This window comes from Amblyomma mixtum, chromosome 7 (assembly GCF_055824585.1).
Source record: "Amblyomma mixtum isolate Tamu chromosome 7, ASM5582458v1, whole genome shotgun sequence".
NCBI lineage: Eukaryota > Metazoa > Arthropoda > Arachnida > Ixodida > Ixodidae > Amblyomma > Amblyomma mixtum.
In genome coordinates, this window is record NC_143018.1 from 69,502,967 (window position 1) to 69,520,436 (window position 17,470).

Below are 17,470 nucleotides of genomic sequence, written 5' to 3' on the forward strand. Positions count from 1 at the left end.
CAACCCACACGGCAATCAAGAGTTCATCTTTTTGGTTTCTTCGTTCGCATTCTTTTTGAAAATGCTGTGGCTGGGTGTGCGCCGACGGTTCTCTTTTTTTTTGTTTTGCTTGCTGTCAATCTAGGTGCTGTAGAATTCTAATGGTTCTCTCGTCCCCGGAAGGGACACTAAGCCCCAACCCCGGCTCCTCGACGCTCATGAGACCACACACTCCTAAGGCCACATATCCGTTGACCCTTTGGTTAACTTACATAGCACTGCCTGCTGGAGCAGGTGAATTTGAGTCTTGTAGGTAACGGCATACTGCTACGACATCCATGCTTATATCAACAGCTATGCCATCCATGTTCAAGACAGTGTCAACCATATGTCTGTAAGAGGTAAAATTACTATTGCGTACGCCAAGCAGAATATAATGCCCACGAGCGATCACCGGATGCTTCTGTGTTTTGTGTGGCTTAACGCGGTGGCCAATCCTTGTCTGCGTGGTGTGTTAAAACGGCTGCCATTCGGCAAGCCCTGGAAGGGAAAAAAGTTCGGGTGCGTTACAAAGTCTCCTGCGCACCAAACTTCCTGCACCAACGTCAGCACTCCTCCTGGCGTAGTTGTGCCCATGAAGGTTTAAACGTTTTAAAATGATTAAAACGTAAGCAACTACCGGTTGAAAAATTTATATAAATTTTTTGAAGAGGTCTACTATATCCCCCCTCGGCCCCGACTCCCACCCCGCTGCCGTTCATAGGAGAGCAGTGAAATGAGTTTACAAGAACAATCTCGGTTAATATATTACATATTGACAGAGATACTCCACGCGAATGGCTGAAGGTACCGTTATTCCTTTTTATTCGCGAAAGCAATAATGCTTATACGCAATGGTGTGGAAAAGCATAATTCGTGGTTCATTCCAAAACTAAGTGAGTTTAAAGCCGTGAGTCTGATGAAGAAAGGCACAGGTTGAGTGCTCGCACAGCTCTGCACTCTTCTGGAATACACGCTAACAGCAAGTGAGGCGTAATTGTTCAAATACTTGTTGCATGCAATGGCACTCTTTCTTACCGGATTTGATTATTCAATTAATCAGGCTTGTTCCACAACCGGAGAGAGCAACTTAATGTGTGGAAAAGAAACTACACGCCAGTGCGCTATTAGCGGTGATTAATTTCTTTGGAAACGATTGCGAGATATTTCACATAAAAGTACATTGTGGTGCGGGCAAACATTAATAAAAGCGCTTACACAGCTTTCGAAGCTTTATACGGTACTGCACAATTATCGTCAACTTAATCTCGCCTCGTGCGAATCTTGCTGCCTCTGGGTTAGGGTCTAGATAGTGAACAGTTCAACAGCATTGCGTCTCGTCGGAAATATAATGGAAAAGCTGACATGCAGTCAGTGACCATATCTACAAGATGAAATTGACGTTGGCAAGAAGAACACGAAACGGCATTATCCCCTTCTCTGTTCGGTGCAGCCCCAAAGCTCCCTGTTCAGCAACGCCATCAGGAGGTAAAGATAAGAAAATTGGAGGAACGGCATTAATCTTTGAGACAAAGCTTCTCAAAGCCAAGCCAAGCTAAGAGCGGAGTTCAGTGCGCTCATTCTATTTCGTTGTGTAGCGCAATAGATTAGCGGCAGTTAGAGTATTGTTTCACTACTACGAAGAAATAGTAGCAATAAATCATTTGACGTTTTTTGTGCCTGTATTTGACATTTATGGTGCATTTTGAAGTACTTTAAGCCAAAGCTGAAGTATTGATCTCTCAGGCACCAGCTTGAAGACAAAACTGGAAGTTCGTGTAGTTTCTGAAGAGACCGAAATTGCGATCCAGAGAATCACTGCATTTTAATTTTTCTAAGTGAGAGGCAACATTTATTCGTTGCTATATTTTATGGTCACGTGTTCATCAGCGAAAGATGCCCAGTATTCTTCCGAGTCGAACCGTACGAATAAAGCAACCTTCTATATGATCAGAGGAAGCCTGTTTGCTATATCTGTCACAACTGTCCTCCTAGCCAGTATCTGCGCCCGCTCATCTCACTAAATTTGTCACCCACCTTTGATTATTTATATTTGCACAGCAGCTTGAAGGCTGCTTAAATTTTACCTTTTCTTGCATGGTATCAATTTTGCTGATATCAATTCGACTGCCTACACATAACGGTATTTGATGTTTACGCAGCTATATTTTGATATTTGTACTGCTTCAAACGCTGAGCAAGGGTTCAAATTTCGATGCTAAAACATTGGAGGGACGCATTTGTTCGTTTTTCCACATAATCAATCAGCTCTCTGCGGGTTCATTCAAGCTTATCTTTTGTGACTACCGCTGGGAGGCACGATTTATTATTTTGGTTCTAAGATGCTTGTTGTATCTGTACCGCTGTGAGCTGTGTAGGGTCAGAGGCCTCGTCAGGCACCATTAGCCTTTAGCTTCTGTCCCTGCATCAGACTGTGTTTCGTCTGATGCTGAAATAAAGTCTGAAATAAAGTCTGAAATAAATGCGTGGTCCTGTCTCACTGTCAGGTTCAGTATATTGCAGAACAAACGCCAGCGGCTAATGAGGCCTTCTGCGGACACTGCAATGCTGTGCTGACATTTTGAAAGTATGTTTCCAAATTCTGATGCAAGTGACTCGGTGTCCCGTATAGACGAGGCGATGCTTATTAGCCATTAAAAGCGCTGCGGATTAAGTGGCAGTTTATCAATGGGCTATGTTCTCATGCGATTTGTACAGCACGGTTCCAGCTCCCTTTGCGGAGATGATTCATCCGGGGGAACACTGAACTGTCACAAACACTTGGAGGGTCGCCGGCGAAATTACGGTCTTTTGGAAGATTTCATCTTAGACAAACTTCTCCGCCTATCTTTTTTGCTGGAGGCAAGATGCGCCTCACGAAGATTCCATGCACTGAGAAGAAGAAATTACTTCACAGAGCTTACTTACGCTTTGAACGTTGCGCTCTATCAATGCTATTTTGTAATCGACAGTACAGGATAAATCGTGCCCTGAGTACACAGTAAAAGTTATGTTCTTGTTTCATTATAGTGATCTCAACTAAAGTATTTTCGTTGTTTCTGCGCGTCTTTCTGCAAGGCTGTCTGGTGGTTTTAGCAGCAGAAGGAGTGTAGTAGAGAATTTTCGCTGCTCCCGTCAAATAGTACAGAAGGCCACAACCATGGCAGGTTGCTGAATTTTTACAATCACCACAAGCTGCCTGCGGCATGCGCACTTTGAGCTGACACCGACGGTGCCGGTACACATCTGCAGTTGATGTATACCCGTCTTGTTAGTGAAAGCAGAGTGCGCGAAACACTGCGTGCTACTCCGGCACAAGTGCATTCTCGTCGAAAGCACATAGAAGTCCTTGTGTTGTGTTGCAGCTATCTTCTTGTTCTCAGCGTCTACTTCATCCAGTTCACCTTCATCGAATCTTTTTTGAAAACGATAGCTTGTAGTTAAAGATACCTTCATTCTACGTCTAACTCTTGCGAATATTATCGGTGTCGGATTAAGACGCCCACAGAAAACCAGGGATTGGAAAACGAACTCTTGTTTGCAATATTGTGGTGAAGGGTCAGGAGAGAAAATGAAGTTGCGCAGGTCATCTGGCGCAGGGAATCATTAATAAACACAATTAACAGAACTATATGGGTATTTACTGCAACACTCATAGCATTCCGGTTTAGCCATGTATGACTGAAATCGAAAATATACTAAAATATTTGTGACAGTAACAACTCAGTCACATAAACAGCGCCCGCAGCGTGAATGGGAAAAGACTGAGCTCAGCACTCTGCCGGCTTTCTCAGAGAAGTCAACACCGTGGTGTTGAGCCGTTGAGACCAATTAAAAAGTTTTCCTTCCTTGTTGTCAGCTGCCGGGAGGCTAATTGGTTCCCAGCGGAATTCGTGCCATGTTCCCTTGCCGCGTAGGGTAAACACATGCACGCCTGCCAAAACCATTAGGCTACAAGCAAACAAAGCAATGCAGTTAAGTGCTATCCGTCATAGACAACATACCCCTATGCAAGCCGCTCTTCATCGCGCAATTATTGCTTCCACTGCGCCGTCGTTTTGATGTACAAAGTAGATATCCTAACATTAAACACTGTCGCACCACATGTGAAATGCAGGCAGTGAAGGTGTCGATAAGGGCTGTTAGACGCGCAAGTAATTTCCCGCAAGTTGTGTTTTAAAATTTCCCGGCATTCTTTCTTCGTTTTGAGATGAATATCTTCTGCCCACTGTTTACCACTAGTCCACTGGTGGCCACATGCTTTTCTCACCAATCATTAATTTAACTGCTACCTGTAAGGTGGGTAGTTTGCTCACAATCCAGTGGGCAGGCTTCTATCTGGCACGCTCAGTAGTTTGTGATGACGTAGTCGAAAAACCATGCCACCGCTCTCGACCTATCAGGGAATTTTGTAACAGAGAAGCCGGAAATTTGTTTGCGTGACGACAGCGTAAATATTTTCGAATTATTTTCTTGAATCCCAATCCCATTATGCACTCTACTTCCCAGAACCGCCAGCCAGAGGAACCAACTTCCGGCTGATTTTCCGGCCACGCTGGCGAGCCTTCATTATCAGAGGTGAAACAACTATCTTATCCTAGCCGTAATTGTTCTGCTCTTGAATTATTTCAGGTGTTCGTTTCCACTTACTTTTCTTCCCCTTAGCTTTGTGTCCTTGATCGTCCCATCAGCAACACTAAAACTGTAGCTATGAGCATATATTTTAAGCTTTGTTTTTGTCTCAGCCAACCTAAACAACCGGGCTAAAAAAATCTGATTTTTTTTTTTCACTTTATTATTACGTAGTACCGCTTTCTGTTTACCTCGTACGCCCTGACCTACCTTAGGCGCTTCTGCGAAGGTTTGAAGTGCTTCTAAGATAGTGTAATATATAAATTACCTCTTCTTAGCGCACTATTCCTCTTCATTCAGCCAGATATGCTGCTTTCTTTTATGTTTACTTATAATACGAATGTCGACGATGATGGCGACTAGCATTCCAGCTCCAAATAAAGTACTCCCTGCTATACTGCCTGTCCACAACAAGACAGCAGCGGAATTGCGTACTACGGTCGTACCACCGGAGCGGTATCCCATTTGAAGCCATTTGTGACGCTCTAGATGCGGCACGTAGCTCGAGACATCAAATTTTCTTGCCCTTTTCATTCCCGAGTGCCACAATGCGATGCACAGTGTTATCGTACAGCCTTGTAGCACAAATAGTCTGTTCCTTTGAAAACTTAATGACCTTGCCATTTCCGGAATGAAGAGTGCTGGAATGTCAAACAAAGATTGTGTCAAAGAAAGCATTCATGTAGGAGAGAAAGAGATGAGCCACCCAAGTCCGAGTTGCGGAATGTAGGACACGCGTGCGGACCATCGTAAACGCTGACAACAGTATACGCAATGTCGGCCACCGAAAGCTTCTGTAGTGAATGATTAAGGACCGCGTATGTGTTGGAGCTTCGACTTTTGCTAAGCGCTTGAAGCAAATGATACTTAGCCTAAATTCTGGCGGCTGTAGCAGCTATAATAAATTTAAGCATGGCTCGCATGCTGCCTATAGTTCAATGTTCGTTCGATTTTCAAATTGTGAACTGTTATCGCCAGTACACGGGTTATCAATAACTTTCAGTATTTTTGCCTCCATTTTACTCATAACTGAAAGGTCGACGAATGATTTTGAAAAGAAAAACAGCATATTTAGTTTTTAGACATTTCGTCCTTATGTGGAAATATTGACAATGCAGAAGTCCGTTTTGTTTTGCAGCGTGAAAAGAAGATATGCATCAATATATTTTGTCTCTCTGGGCGCCAGTCTAGCAGAGGTATTTTATGTAGGGAAGGGTGCGAGTACGGAAGCCTTTGAGGAATCCTTGCTGATTAGCTTATATCTGCAGAATCAGCACATATCTCTCACAATGTCAGCATCTTCTTATGCGTATTGAGTAATCTCATTTTACTGATCCAGTCTTCTAGATTTGGAGATAGCGGTTAACCTTCCTGCCCGCAGTACGCGACTTGCCAAGTTTTAGGAAACTAGGCTGCAGGACATGATATTATTAGTCAGCAAACCAAAGTAGTGTTCAAGAGTCTTGGAAGAGAACACCAATTTAAAATTGGTAGCGAGGTGCTGGAAGTTGTAAGGGAAGACTTCTACTTAGGGGAGGCAGGTATCGTAGATCGGGATCACGAGAGTGAAATAACTGAAATAACGATGGCAGGAGCACCACTGACAACTTTTCTCACATCCCGGATGATAGTCCCTGAAGAGAAAATTACACAACAGCGGTATCCTACCGGTACTCACCTCTGAGACAGAAAAAAATGGACGCTAACGAAAAGCGTTTAACCTAAGGTCAACGCAGTGAGCTATGGAAACAAAGAATATAGGTTCAGCGTTAAGAGACATGAAAAGGGCGGAGTAGGTGAGGGAGCAAACGCGAGATAATGATATCCTACCCAAAATCCACGTGAAAAAATGAGCTTGGGCAGGGCACTTAATGAGAAGGCAAGATAACTAACAGTCAAGGGTAACTGAGTAGATTCCAAGAGATGGAAAGCATAGTAGAGGGCACCTCACTGAAGTTCCAATCTTTAAAGGGTCTTGTGCACACTCTACCTGCCCTAACATTATGACCATCAAAATAAATTTTCTGGTACAAAAAATGCTTTCCTCTTGTTATTCCTCTTGTAGTACAAATGAAGCTCATAGCCACCGTCGCTTTTTGAATCCTGACATCGCTTAATGGTTCCTTAAACATCTTGGCTTATGTTCCTTCTTTACTATTGTCCAGCATCGCTGTTCGCCATTGCTGTTTACGCACTTTGTTTGAAAGTTATAAATGATCGTCGCTTAAGTAAAGACGAACGATGTCTTCAACGCAATTTCTCAGAGTCAGTCTCCTCCCACAAAGCCAAAAATGCAGACGACTACCAATCTCAAACCACAGGAAAAGAACATGACAGTCCATTACTTTACTCGGCATCTCGAAAAGGAGAAAACGCAAGCGTCTTTATCGTTGAGAGCAGGCTCGCAGTGTGTGTTGACGCGCTTGCGCAAGTTGCCGTTTCATTTTCCTTTCAACTTTATTCTCTTTTCTTCCCCTTTCCCTTCAGTCTCTACAGGCTATTTCCGGCAATCTGAAGCCGTAAGGGATAACGTACTGCTTCCCAACACCACTTGCTGCCGTAAGGGCGATCCGCAAAAGACGTGCGCGCCGTGAAAACAAAGCTTATTGAAAGAAAACCGAGATTGAAAGACGGAAACCTTTTTGCTGAAGAATCGAGGCGTACAAGCCATCGCAAAGTCGGAGAAAAGAAGTCTTCTGTTAAGCAATGAAGAAATGTTTTCCGTCCGGAGCTTCCAGGAAATGACGTTGTTGACGGTTCTGGCTTGTAAGAAGCGAAAATGCAAAAAAGGTACCGAAAAGGGCACATACTAGCGTGCTTTGTGCAATAGTGCCGACTTTGTGTTCTTGTCAAATGAACACAGCACATTGGAAAATTAATCCTGAGCAATGCTTTCATATCGCAGCTAGGCTGACATGTTTTGACTCCGCCGGAGCTTTATAGGATTCCCAGATGTGCCAGTTAAGGCACAGTTCGTGTTTTGACAGAAGTCTAGGAATCACCTTAGCACGTCGGATGCAGAATAACGCCGGAATAAGGCAGTGGCATGTTGCTTCATCACGAATTCCCTGCACAGCCATCAGCGGAAACTAAGAGGCTTCATTTGCAGTGAACAATATGGTGACGCACGAAGAATACAAGCACCTAAATTCTGAAGCCAACGGAAGTCACTAGTGAACGTTCGGCATGTCATGCTTATTTTTCTTACTGTGTAAAATAGTTGATCGCTTCAAAACGAATGACTGCTCCGGGACGTTCGCTGGGAAATATCCTATCAGTAGAAAGAAGACAGAAACTCAGGTTACGCATTTTGAGCGTACGCAACTCCCCATATCACATGTCCCAATGGCAACCGAATGATTCCTGGATTGCTACCGCGGCCGTTCTTCGCATGATATTTGCAAGAAGTTTCCATACTCGCTCAGGATTCAGTTCAGATATGTTTGTTAGAAACTAATTTACAGTTAATTCCTGTAGCACAGCTATCATAAAACGTGTAGGGTTTGTTTGTTTTCTGGGTTCAGAATTGAGGTAGGCCATTGAAGGACTTCCTGCTTGAATAAGCGAGTTCCAGTTAGTGTTTCTGCACTGCAAGGGAGCTACGGACGTCAATGTAAACCAGTTACCATACAGAAATATCAGGTCACCTCAAGCAGCGATCAAGAAAAAATTTATGGTTAATATGATGGTACCGAAAAAAAATAACTGGCTATAATTTCTTGCTGGAGGAGACGTAAACTGTAATGAGCTCCATTCCGGCATGGAAAATGTCTTCTCTTTTGATGGAGTGGATATGTAATCTTCAGAAACTTACGTGCCCTCTAAAACTCGCGTCAGCACCGGAAGCGGCGAGTACCGACCATGCGACAGAAAAGACCTGACAAGCTTCTGCTTTTCTTTTTGTTTTGCCTCTATTTTGCAAAGTGGGGTATGCTAACCGTAACAACTTCAGTGCGCTGATGTCTAGGATCAGCCCTATATTGTGAGGGTATGACATGTTTTAAGCGATAACAGAGTGACTATGGCTAGGTACTGTTTAGTTTCAGCCTAATATTTTGGTCGGAAAATGAAGAAAGGTTTTGAGCGAGTTGTTCCAGATGTTCAGGACATCCAAAAACAGTACCTATAGGCACCATCTCCTTTAGGCATAAATGAGGGAGCCAACAGACTGAAACCAAGGAGCATAAGGGTTGTATTTTTTTTATATGTAGTTTTCCTTCAGGAGCAGTTTTTATTCAGTGAGAGATTAATAAAAGCGGAAGGGAACCTCATGCCGCCGGTGGGATTCGAACCCACTATCTCCGAATTTCGCGTCCGGGGCTCTACCGAGCTACGGCGATGGTTGTCCAATCTGCTTCTTTCGGCGGTATTTATGTGTATTGAAAGCGAACCTTGAGAGTGTTCATCTGTGCCGCCCTCGTCCACAGCGGCAGGCGTAGTACGTCCTGTGTTGCCGCGAGTGCCACGTAGGAGCATAGCCGAACGGAGGTCGTGGGTTCGGATCCCACCAGCGGCACGTGCTTATTTTTTCTTCTGCTTTTATTAATCATTCTTTGATGAATAACTAATAGTTCAAAAAAGACGTCCCCTATGTTCCTTGGTTTCAGTGGCTATTGGCTTCCGCCATGTATGCCATAACGAACAGCTCTTATCCCTTAACTTGTACACGCTCAATCTCCTTTATCCTTATTATAAGCAGTACTTTTAGTGGTAAGATTGTCTTTCTGCACAACATCTATCACGTGAAGAGGAAGTGGCAGTATGAACTAATGATAGCAGGAACAATGCCATCTGCCTGCTCCGTCAAGAAAACATTTCTCTTATCTTATCCCAAAATTCAATGTGATAGTTATTTGCCCCCAATGAAAGTGACCAACTACGCCTGTTTCGTTTCTCTTTGGGCTGGTGACGTGGTGATTCCAGATCGATAACATCTGTTTGCCAATTATGGATTTATAGAGTCGTTCCGAATCCGCGTGCGCTGGCTGATCGTATCGGGCTGTGTACCAAGCCCTACAGTTTTAAACTAACCCTTGGGCGCAGCAGACCACATGTGAAGTAACGAATGCTTCGCGCTCAGCTGTGGAGCCCTGTTCAATTTCGGCTTTTTAAAATCTTAATTCCGGGTCAGCAAGAACTGGAGATGTAAACTCCTGGGCATCTTATGTCAGGCAAACATCAGGTAGGAGAGAAAGAGCCGCAAAATCAATTTTTACTTCAAGCAAAAATTCGCATGCTGTCCGTAGTACCTCTTCATATCATTACCCTACGTAATGATATTTCTGACAAAATAAATCGACTTTCGGCCATCCGAAAAAATCAGTACTTAATTGTGCTCCTTTCTCGTTTTTTGGCTTGTTTTTTTTTGTGCTACTACGTGTATGTGCAAGCCTGCAATAGGTTACTTGTTGACGTACTAAGGCGCATAGGACGTGGTTAAATGGGCTGCGTTATTCTCAGTTTATTTGTCGTTATAATTATACCTCAAATCTCAGGCCTTTAAAGAATGCTCTAATTTATTATCTCAAATAATTTCCATATCTACGTACATCAATTATTAAGTGTACAGGTAAAAATAAAACAATTTATGCTTTTGTTTCCTGCCTTTTTCAAATAGCGAAGGGAGGATCAAAATCACATTTTGAGCTTATTTATGTTTACGGATAAGAAAACGGGCACTGAGAAAGGCGAACTTGAAGATCAAAGGTGTTTAGAGCAATATGCAGTGCTCAGTTCGTGTTGTTCACCCAGCTTTCTTTTTTTCAATTTGATTCCAGCTGTAGGCTCTCTCGCGCTGTTCTACACTAACTTCAAGCAAAATAACACCCTCTGCATTTTATTACTCGTCCTAGTAATGCAGCTTCCGGTAACGAAAAGGGATGGAAATGAGAAGGGATTTCGAAGCGCCAGCTTCAACCCAGCTGAATTCTCCATGCAAAATTTTGCCGAAGCACTGAGGGATCCGCGAAAGCGGAAACCAGCTGCAATTGCTAGCGAAGGGATAACAATAACAACTATTCCGACGCAAGTGGTGCGTGAGAGCACTCTGTCAAATATCATGCATCGTTAGTTTTCAGCAAGCTGTCGCCGACTGCTCGTCAAATACGATGTCGTTTCTCTCTTGTCTTCGCCTATCGCGTAATTCCTAGCTGAGATACGCTCAGGACAGACGTTAACCATGCGCAATGCGCGGTAGTGGAAACTTTGGGCCTGCCACTTGCTCACTCGTGAAGTGAGCCTGGGAGGGTCTTTCCCCAAAGATATAATGCCCGAACCAAAGCCCAAAAACTTCCTGCTTATCGCTGTGGACCCAGCATCAAAGGCAAGACAACGACACACGAACAAATACAGAGAGCGCTTATTTGCTCCAGCACGTCGAGGAACAAGCACATATCTCTGCAGTAAGCACCAAAAATCTTCTGATCAAAAAAAGTCATCCGAACAGACGCAAAAAACAACCTTCCTCAACGAAGAAAAGAAACACGACTGCAAGAGGGAGGCAATTGAAATTTCCGCCCCGGATTGCATTTGCGCGAAACGAGCAGAGATTTGTACGAGTCCCAAACGTGGAGCACATCTGTCGGATTTTATTGGGGCACTGAGCCAGTAAACACGCCAAACCTTCGAGAACATCTGTCGTACTGGGCTTGGAGGAACGGCAAAGTGGTCAGTTTGAGTGTCCTGCTCGGAGCAGCGCTGTACCCGACATTATATTCAGTATGCCGACCACCTCTAAAAAGCGACTGTATCTGTAAAGTACAGATATAATTCTCGACCGGTGCTCCGGGGAGGAAAACAATACGTTTAACAGGATGAAATGCTTTCCCTGGAGCTGCACTGCACCAGGAAGAAAGCGACAAAAACAAGAGCAGCAGGACCCTAAAAGAGCAGCACCGCTAGGATGTCCCTTTATTTGTTCCGCAGCGCGCCGCTCCAGCGCTCCATAGATGCCCTCTCAGATACGTACATTTAGACCATAGGTGCCCTCAAAGATGAGCGGAAGCTCTACTTCACGATAAAAGCTGCAAAAACTGATTCATCGCTGAAGCCTTGACCTTCACCTTGAATAAATAAATGGTTTGGTTTATGAGGGTTTAACGCCCCACAGCGACTCCTCAGGCTGTGAGGGACGCCGTAGTGGAGGGCTCCGGAAATTTCGACCACCTGGGGTTCTTTAACGTGCACTGACATCGCACAGTACACGGGCCTCTAGAATTTCGCCTCCATCGAAATTCAGCCGCGGCGGCCACGATCGAAGCCGCGTCCTTTCGGGTCAGCTGCCCAGAGCCATAACCACTGAGCCACCACGTCGCCTGAATAAACAACTAAATATTTTCGCGCCTGGGATTCGAACCCGGGGCACCGAAAGTAGATCAGCTTCGCTGGCCACAGCACGAGAATACTAAGCTATCGCCGCACCCATGACACCTCGTGTCAAACTGCACCACACTCTCGCGCTGTGCATTGCAGATCGTCGTCTTCATCAACTTATATTAGTGGCGTAAATAGATCAGATCTGCTTAACCCCAATCAGAGCTTAACCTGAGACTGATATCATTGCTAAACGTGCCGACAACCCAGCAAAGCAAAACCATGAGGCAGTCAGGCTAAACACATGCTTTCGCACGTCCACTCCATTTAACTACGTTTAAACACTACGAGTTTTTAAATTTTACTTCTTAGGTTTTAGAACATTAATGTCGTTGTGCAATTTTCGGTGAAAGCTTTCTCATGCAACGCAAACCCAGGGAAAACGGCCGAGAGGATAAGCATAGCTACTGCGCATCGCCGGATTTCATGCCTTCATTGTTCTGTTATTTGACACGACGTCACAAAGCTCGCCAATCGTCAGCCACACAGTGATACACTGACCCCACAATTGAATTCTTTTCAAACGGGCACCGTTTGTCAGCTGTGTGCAACTCGACCGACGCTGTCTCCAGTCGCAGAACGGCTCAAATCACATCGCTAGAAGGTAGCAATTGTAACATTCGAAACATCCCAGCCGGGTAGCCCTTTCAGTGGAGGGGAAACAAACTGCGCTTGCAACGCCATCTGTTTTGCCTGAAGGGGATTATAGAAAGAATGGAGGCACGAAGTCCCCTCATTATCGGTTTGCATTTACATATAAAAAACAGTCATGTGAGGTGAATGCTCATTGCACAAGAAATAAACATAATTTTTGTCGTGGGTTCGACGGCCCGCTTGAAGGCTGCTTTTCTTCATTACCTTACATCAATAGTATACACGTAAGGAAATTGCGCACTGCAGTAAAACCAGCAGCATTGTTTTCCACGTTGAACGGATTTGCGGCTGATAGCTTCAACCTGTTATATCAGCAACCCTTCAATTACACCACTTGAGGTTGAGGCTGATGTTAATGTGGTTGCTCAGTTAAAAGTAGGCGTTGAGAACCTGCCGAAAATTGCTCTGCCTTAGCGAAACATCATTAGAAATATATCAAACGGCGAATACACCCGCAGTAATGCGGATGATAGCGGCTACCCGGTGTACTTTATAGTTTTGGAATGGTCGCATTTGCTTAAAATGCCGCTGCCACGCATGAGTGGGTGACGATTCGGTTTCTGCTTTGGAAGGGTTATAACAAGTGCTTTATGGTGTATGAAACTGGTTGCCAAGGGCTTGAACATCTTATCGCGTAGTGACGTTTTAGTGCGATTAAAGGCGTCTTGCGGCGGCACCACGCCCCACCTTATGACGATAAAGTTAGCGCAGAGCACGAGGGGGATCACACGAAGGCGGAAGCTCTGGCCTCACTGGCAACGCTCATTACTCAGACGGCGGAACCACCTTTCACTAGCTAACTCTCTACAAAAAATAATAAACGTCACCATTCCGAGCAATGTTCAGGGTCCTGCTAGTGTCCAGAGGGCGTGTAGAAATATAATTTTATCTAGCGGCCGTTATCACCACTTTTTGCTCGCTTTCATATCGCAGAGACAACGTAGAAATATCCGGGAAGCCTTACTCCGAGATCTCCGGCTTCCGCCCGGGAATGCTGTCTCTCTCTAGTGAGCCATGTGAGCCACCGGAACTTTTCCGAGAAGCGAGTCGGACATGCCTCTGGGCAGCAGTTTTAAAAGCGCTCTCCTTGTATATAAACGACAATCAATGCGTACTTTTTGAGCTAGGGATGCAGGTATTGAGAATCGCTCTTCTGCTCATCATCGGCCTTTCACCGAAACGGCCAAGTTAAGCTCTTCCGAGTAGACGCGGATTACAGCGTGATCTTCGTACTCGGGCATGCTCGTGCTTTCACTGTTGTGGTTCATGCCAACCAGGAAATCATTATGCTCTGTATTCGGTGCCTTCAGCGCTCCCACCGACGCATGCCGGAAGTCCTGTAATGAGGTCCCCCCACCTTTCTCCGCCAACGAGGCTCCTCAACAAAAGGAAATAAGCGTTTTTTTTTAATTTCCGCATAATTTAAGCCATGTCCGCCATAAATATGCGTTTTCTTTCGCCGCACTGAGAAGCTTAGAAAAGGAGCTTATTAATACTGCAGGGGCGCGTTTCACGTCAAAAGCCCTCTTTATTATACGTGGATTGAACGACATGCATCCTCGCCCACAGCGCATACCGTTATATAATAAGATAGGAACAGACGTCCAGCGATCCGTTTTAGCACGGTGACGCAGATCGCCATAAAAAGGTGCGCAGAAATGTCAACCAGAGTTACGTGGCGTTGGCGAATTCAAGGTACTTAACCCCTGCCAGGCATGTAAGCCCCTCCGCGAAAGCACGGTGGCCGAAATACTAATGCAGCTCACGAAAGTTCCTCACTGTCGTCCTCCTGCATCCCCATCCCACATGCATAATTCAAGGACACGGAAGAAAAGTGTGGAGTTTGACGGCGACTAAGCTGAAGTGGATTTATGCGCAGCCAGTATGCCAACGGATGGCTTTAAAAATTTTGTCCGTCAAACCTTAGAACGTCGAATTTTTGAAGAAGTGTACGACGAATAAACCAGCGTACAACTGCGTGTTCCAGCGTATTGCTACACGACTACGTGTCCTCTCAGTACCGAAGAAGCGCAGGTAATGGTCCCAATATTGTAAATGAATGGTTTCACTCTGGTCTTCTGTAGGCCCGGCATTTGGCAATACCTTACCAATATTAGACTAATTACCTGCTTCTTGGGGAACATGCACAAACAAGTACTCGAGGTGGAAATCGAACTTATCCTGTAGTCTAAGTCTATAGTCTAGTTATTTTCCTTCAAGGAATAGAAACTGAACTGAACTCAACTCAACTGAACTACTGTACTGCAACACGTATTCTTATACTGACGATTACGCAACTTGTGTTATCGCCGTTTCACTTGGAATCCATCGGCTTGGGTGACAACCAGGCAAGCGGCGAGGACTTTTGCCTCACCGTTAGGTTCGGATCTCAGTACATATGACCGGAGCGTATAAACGGGGTGCATGTGTCCGCTTAGTGCCTTGAGGCGTGTTTTTTTGCACTGATCACGGCGTGGAATGTAAGCAAATGGCTAGAATTGGGACGCAGAACATCTTTTTAAAACATAAAAATCAAATGTACCGGCTCGAGCACCACCGCGTACATACCTAGTCTTGCACTGTCATTTTCGCCCCTTAGCGAAGTTTTAACATCGTGTCTGGCTAGCAGTTCGCACAACAGTCACTCGGATCAAGGTCTGCGAAACTTACAGAAGAAAACAACAGGACAGGAAGAATGGTGTACAGTGCATGCTGTCCAGATAGTTTCCCGTCTTACTATAGCGTGGGCCCTGCATTTGTCTTGAATTTCATCACCCAGCACCTGTTGTATTATTTGTGCCATGGTCGTGTGCTGCAAATAAAAGAACACCTTTCGTACTCTTGCCCTGTTAGACTGTTTTAGCCCATTAAATTGCTTCGTTCAAACCTCAAAACTTTTAGAAACATTCTGCAATAGCCAACTTGCTTATGTTCTTCACGACATGCAGTTGCACGTTGACTGCAACATTCCCCTCGACGCTTTTTTACTTGCTTTGAAAAAGCATCTGATAAGATCGCTTATTTATGTAGGGCTGATTTTCTCGCGCTTTAACTTCAATCCAATAGCTCTACTCTGGATCTTAGCTTTAACAGCCGGCCGTCGGCTGACTTCTCTTGCTAATTCTTAACCATTCTACTTTCTCCTGCAATCTTGGTCGTCCCCAGGGCATTGCCTTTGGGTATAAGTTTTTTATTAAACTTATCATGACCTTCCCATCAGTGTTTTGTCACATGCCTTCATTGAAGGCTATATGGGGTCTACCCTCTCCCAATCAATACCAGCGTTTGAGTTCTGCAGAACAAGATTTTCCATGCTCTAGAACGGCCTGTTTCCTCATGTTACTATGAATTCATTAAGATTTTTTTTATTGCCAGTATGAGTACATTTTTCCTACTTATAAGGCCTTACAGAGAAAGGTGTATTCACTGTATACTGGTTCAAATACTTACCTAATGATTATCGTACACCCACCCACAACCTAAGCCATATACTCTTTAACACGTCCTTAGAATCACCGTCTTCCAAGATTCTTGCTTGCAAACCCCCTGTGTGGCATCAACTTGTGTATCATAATGGCGCATGGCAAAAATTAAACCTCGCTACAATCGTAAGATGTGCTCAGACCTCAAACGCTTATTTTGTTCTCTCAGACTATCGTTGAAGCTCCACTGTCACAGCACTAAATGTTAATTTTCAATTTTTTTTTTTTGCTTTTTACCGTCACATAACCCACTATTCGGTTCCGAGTCGTGGATCTATCTGCACTAGCCACACAAGTACTGTTGTGCCTCAGTTAGCTCATACCACGGGATTTCACGAATCATCTTTGTTTTTTTCCACAGAAGGCTGGAATGGCCGTCCACCTCATAAGACCTCTTGTCCTTTGAGTTGGTAACTGCAGAAATCCAAGCAGTAAATGACGATGTTGGTCCACTGATATAGGTATATTCCCCAAGGGGGAGATTTGTATTAAGGGAACAATTGCTCATTAGCATCCACCTAATTGTAGGGATACGGCTACAAAGGAAGGCTATACAAATTCCACAAAAACTTTGCAGTGAAAAGATAATTTTTCCCGGTCTGGCATTCAAACCTGGCACTACCATCTCATCTGGGCAGTTACTGGACCACTCAGCTAACCAGGATGGCTAGCATTTGGTAGGGCGAGCTCGAAAGGGGAATGGTGTCGGCCCTGTGTTTTAGGGGAATCCCTCTAGTGTGAGATTATTTGTAATAAAGCAGTAATTAATCATTAGCATTCACTTCAGTTAAGGCTTTTTAGCAATCAGGCTACAAAGCCTTCTTTCTAGACGTATGGTTGTTTTTGGACGCTAATGGGTAATTACTACCTAATTTGCAAATTACAAACTCATCAAGCTGCTATTTCGCACACCATGTCAAAGCTCACCACTCAGTTATCCTTATTTAGGACCGTTTAGGTTCAATAAATACTAAAATGAATTGATCCAATAAAGTGCTCCAACAATGGTCAGCTCCGCAAATTAATACACTGCTCTCTTATGCATAATGTGTTCATCGAGAACCTCTCTCATAATCTATTTCAAGGAATGCCGGCCCAGATTTACACAATAGTTCTTTTCTTTTTTCATGCCTTATGCACAGCCTAACTTGCTTGCATATGCACAATTCTCTTTCCCCATACCTTATGTACAGCACGCGGTGATAGAAGTCATATGAGTAAAAAAATACGGCCCAACAGACGAAGAGTGCCGCTTCTTTCGCATTTTCTGCGTAATGAGGGTATTTGGAGTATTGGGAACCGTCTGCCGTTTT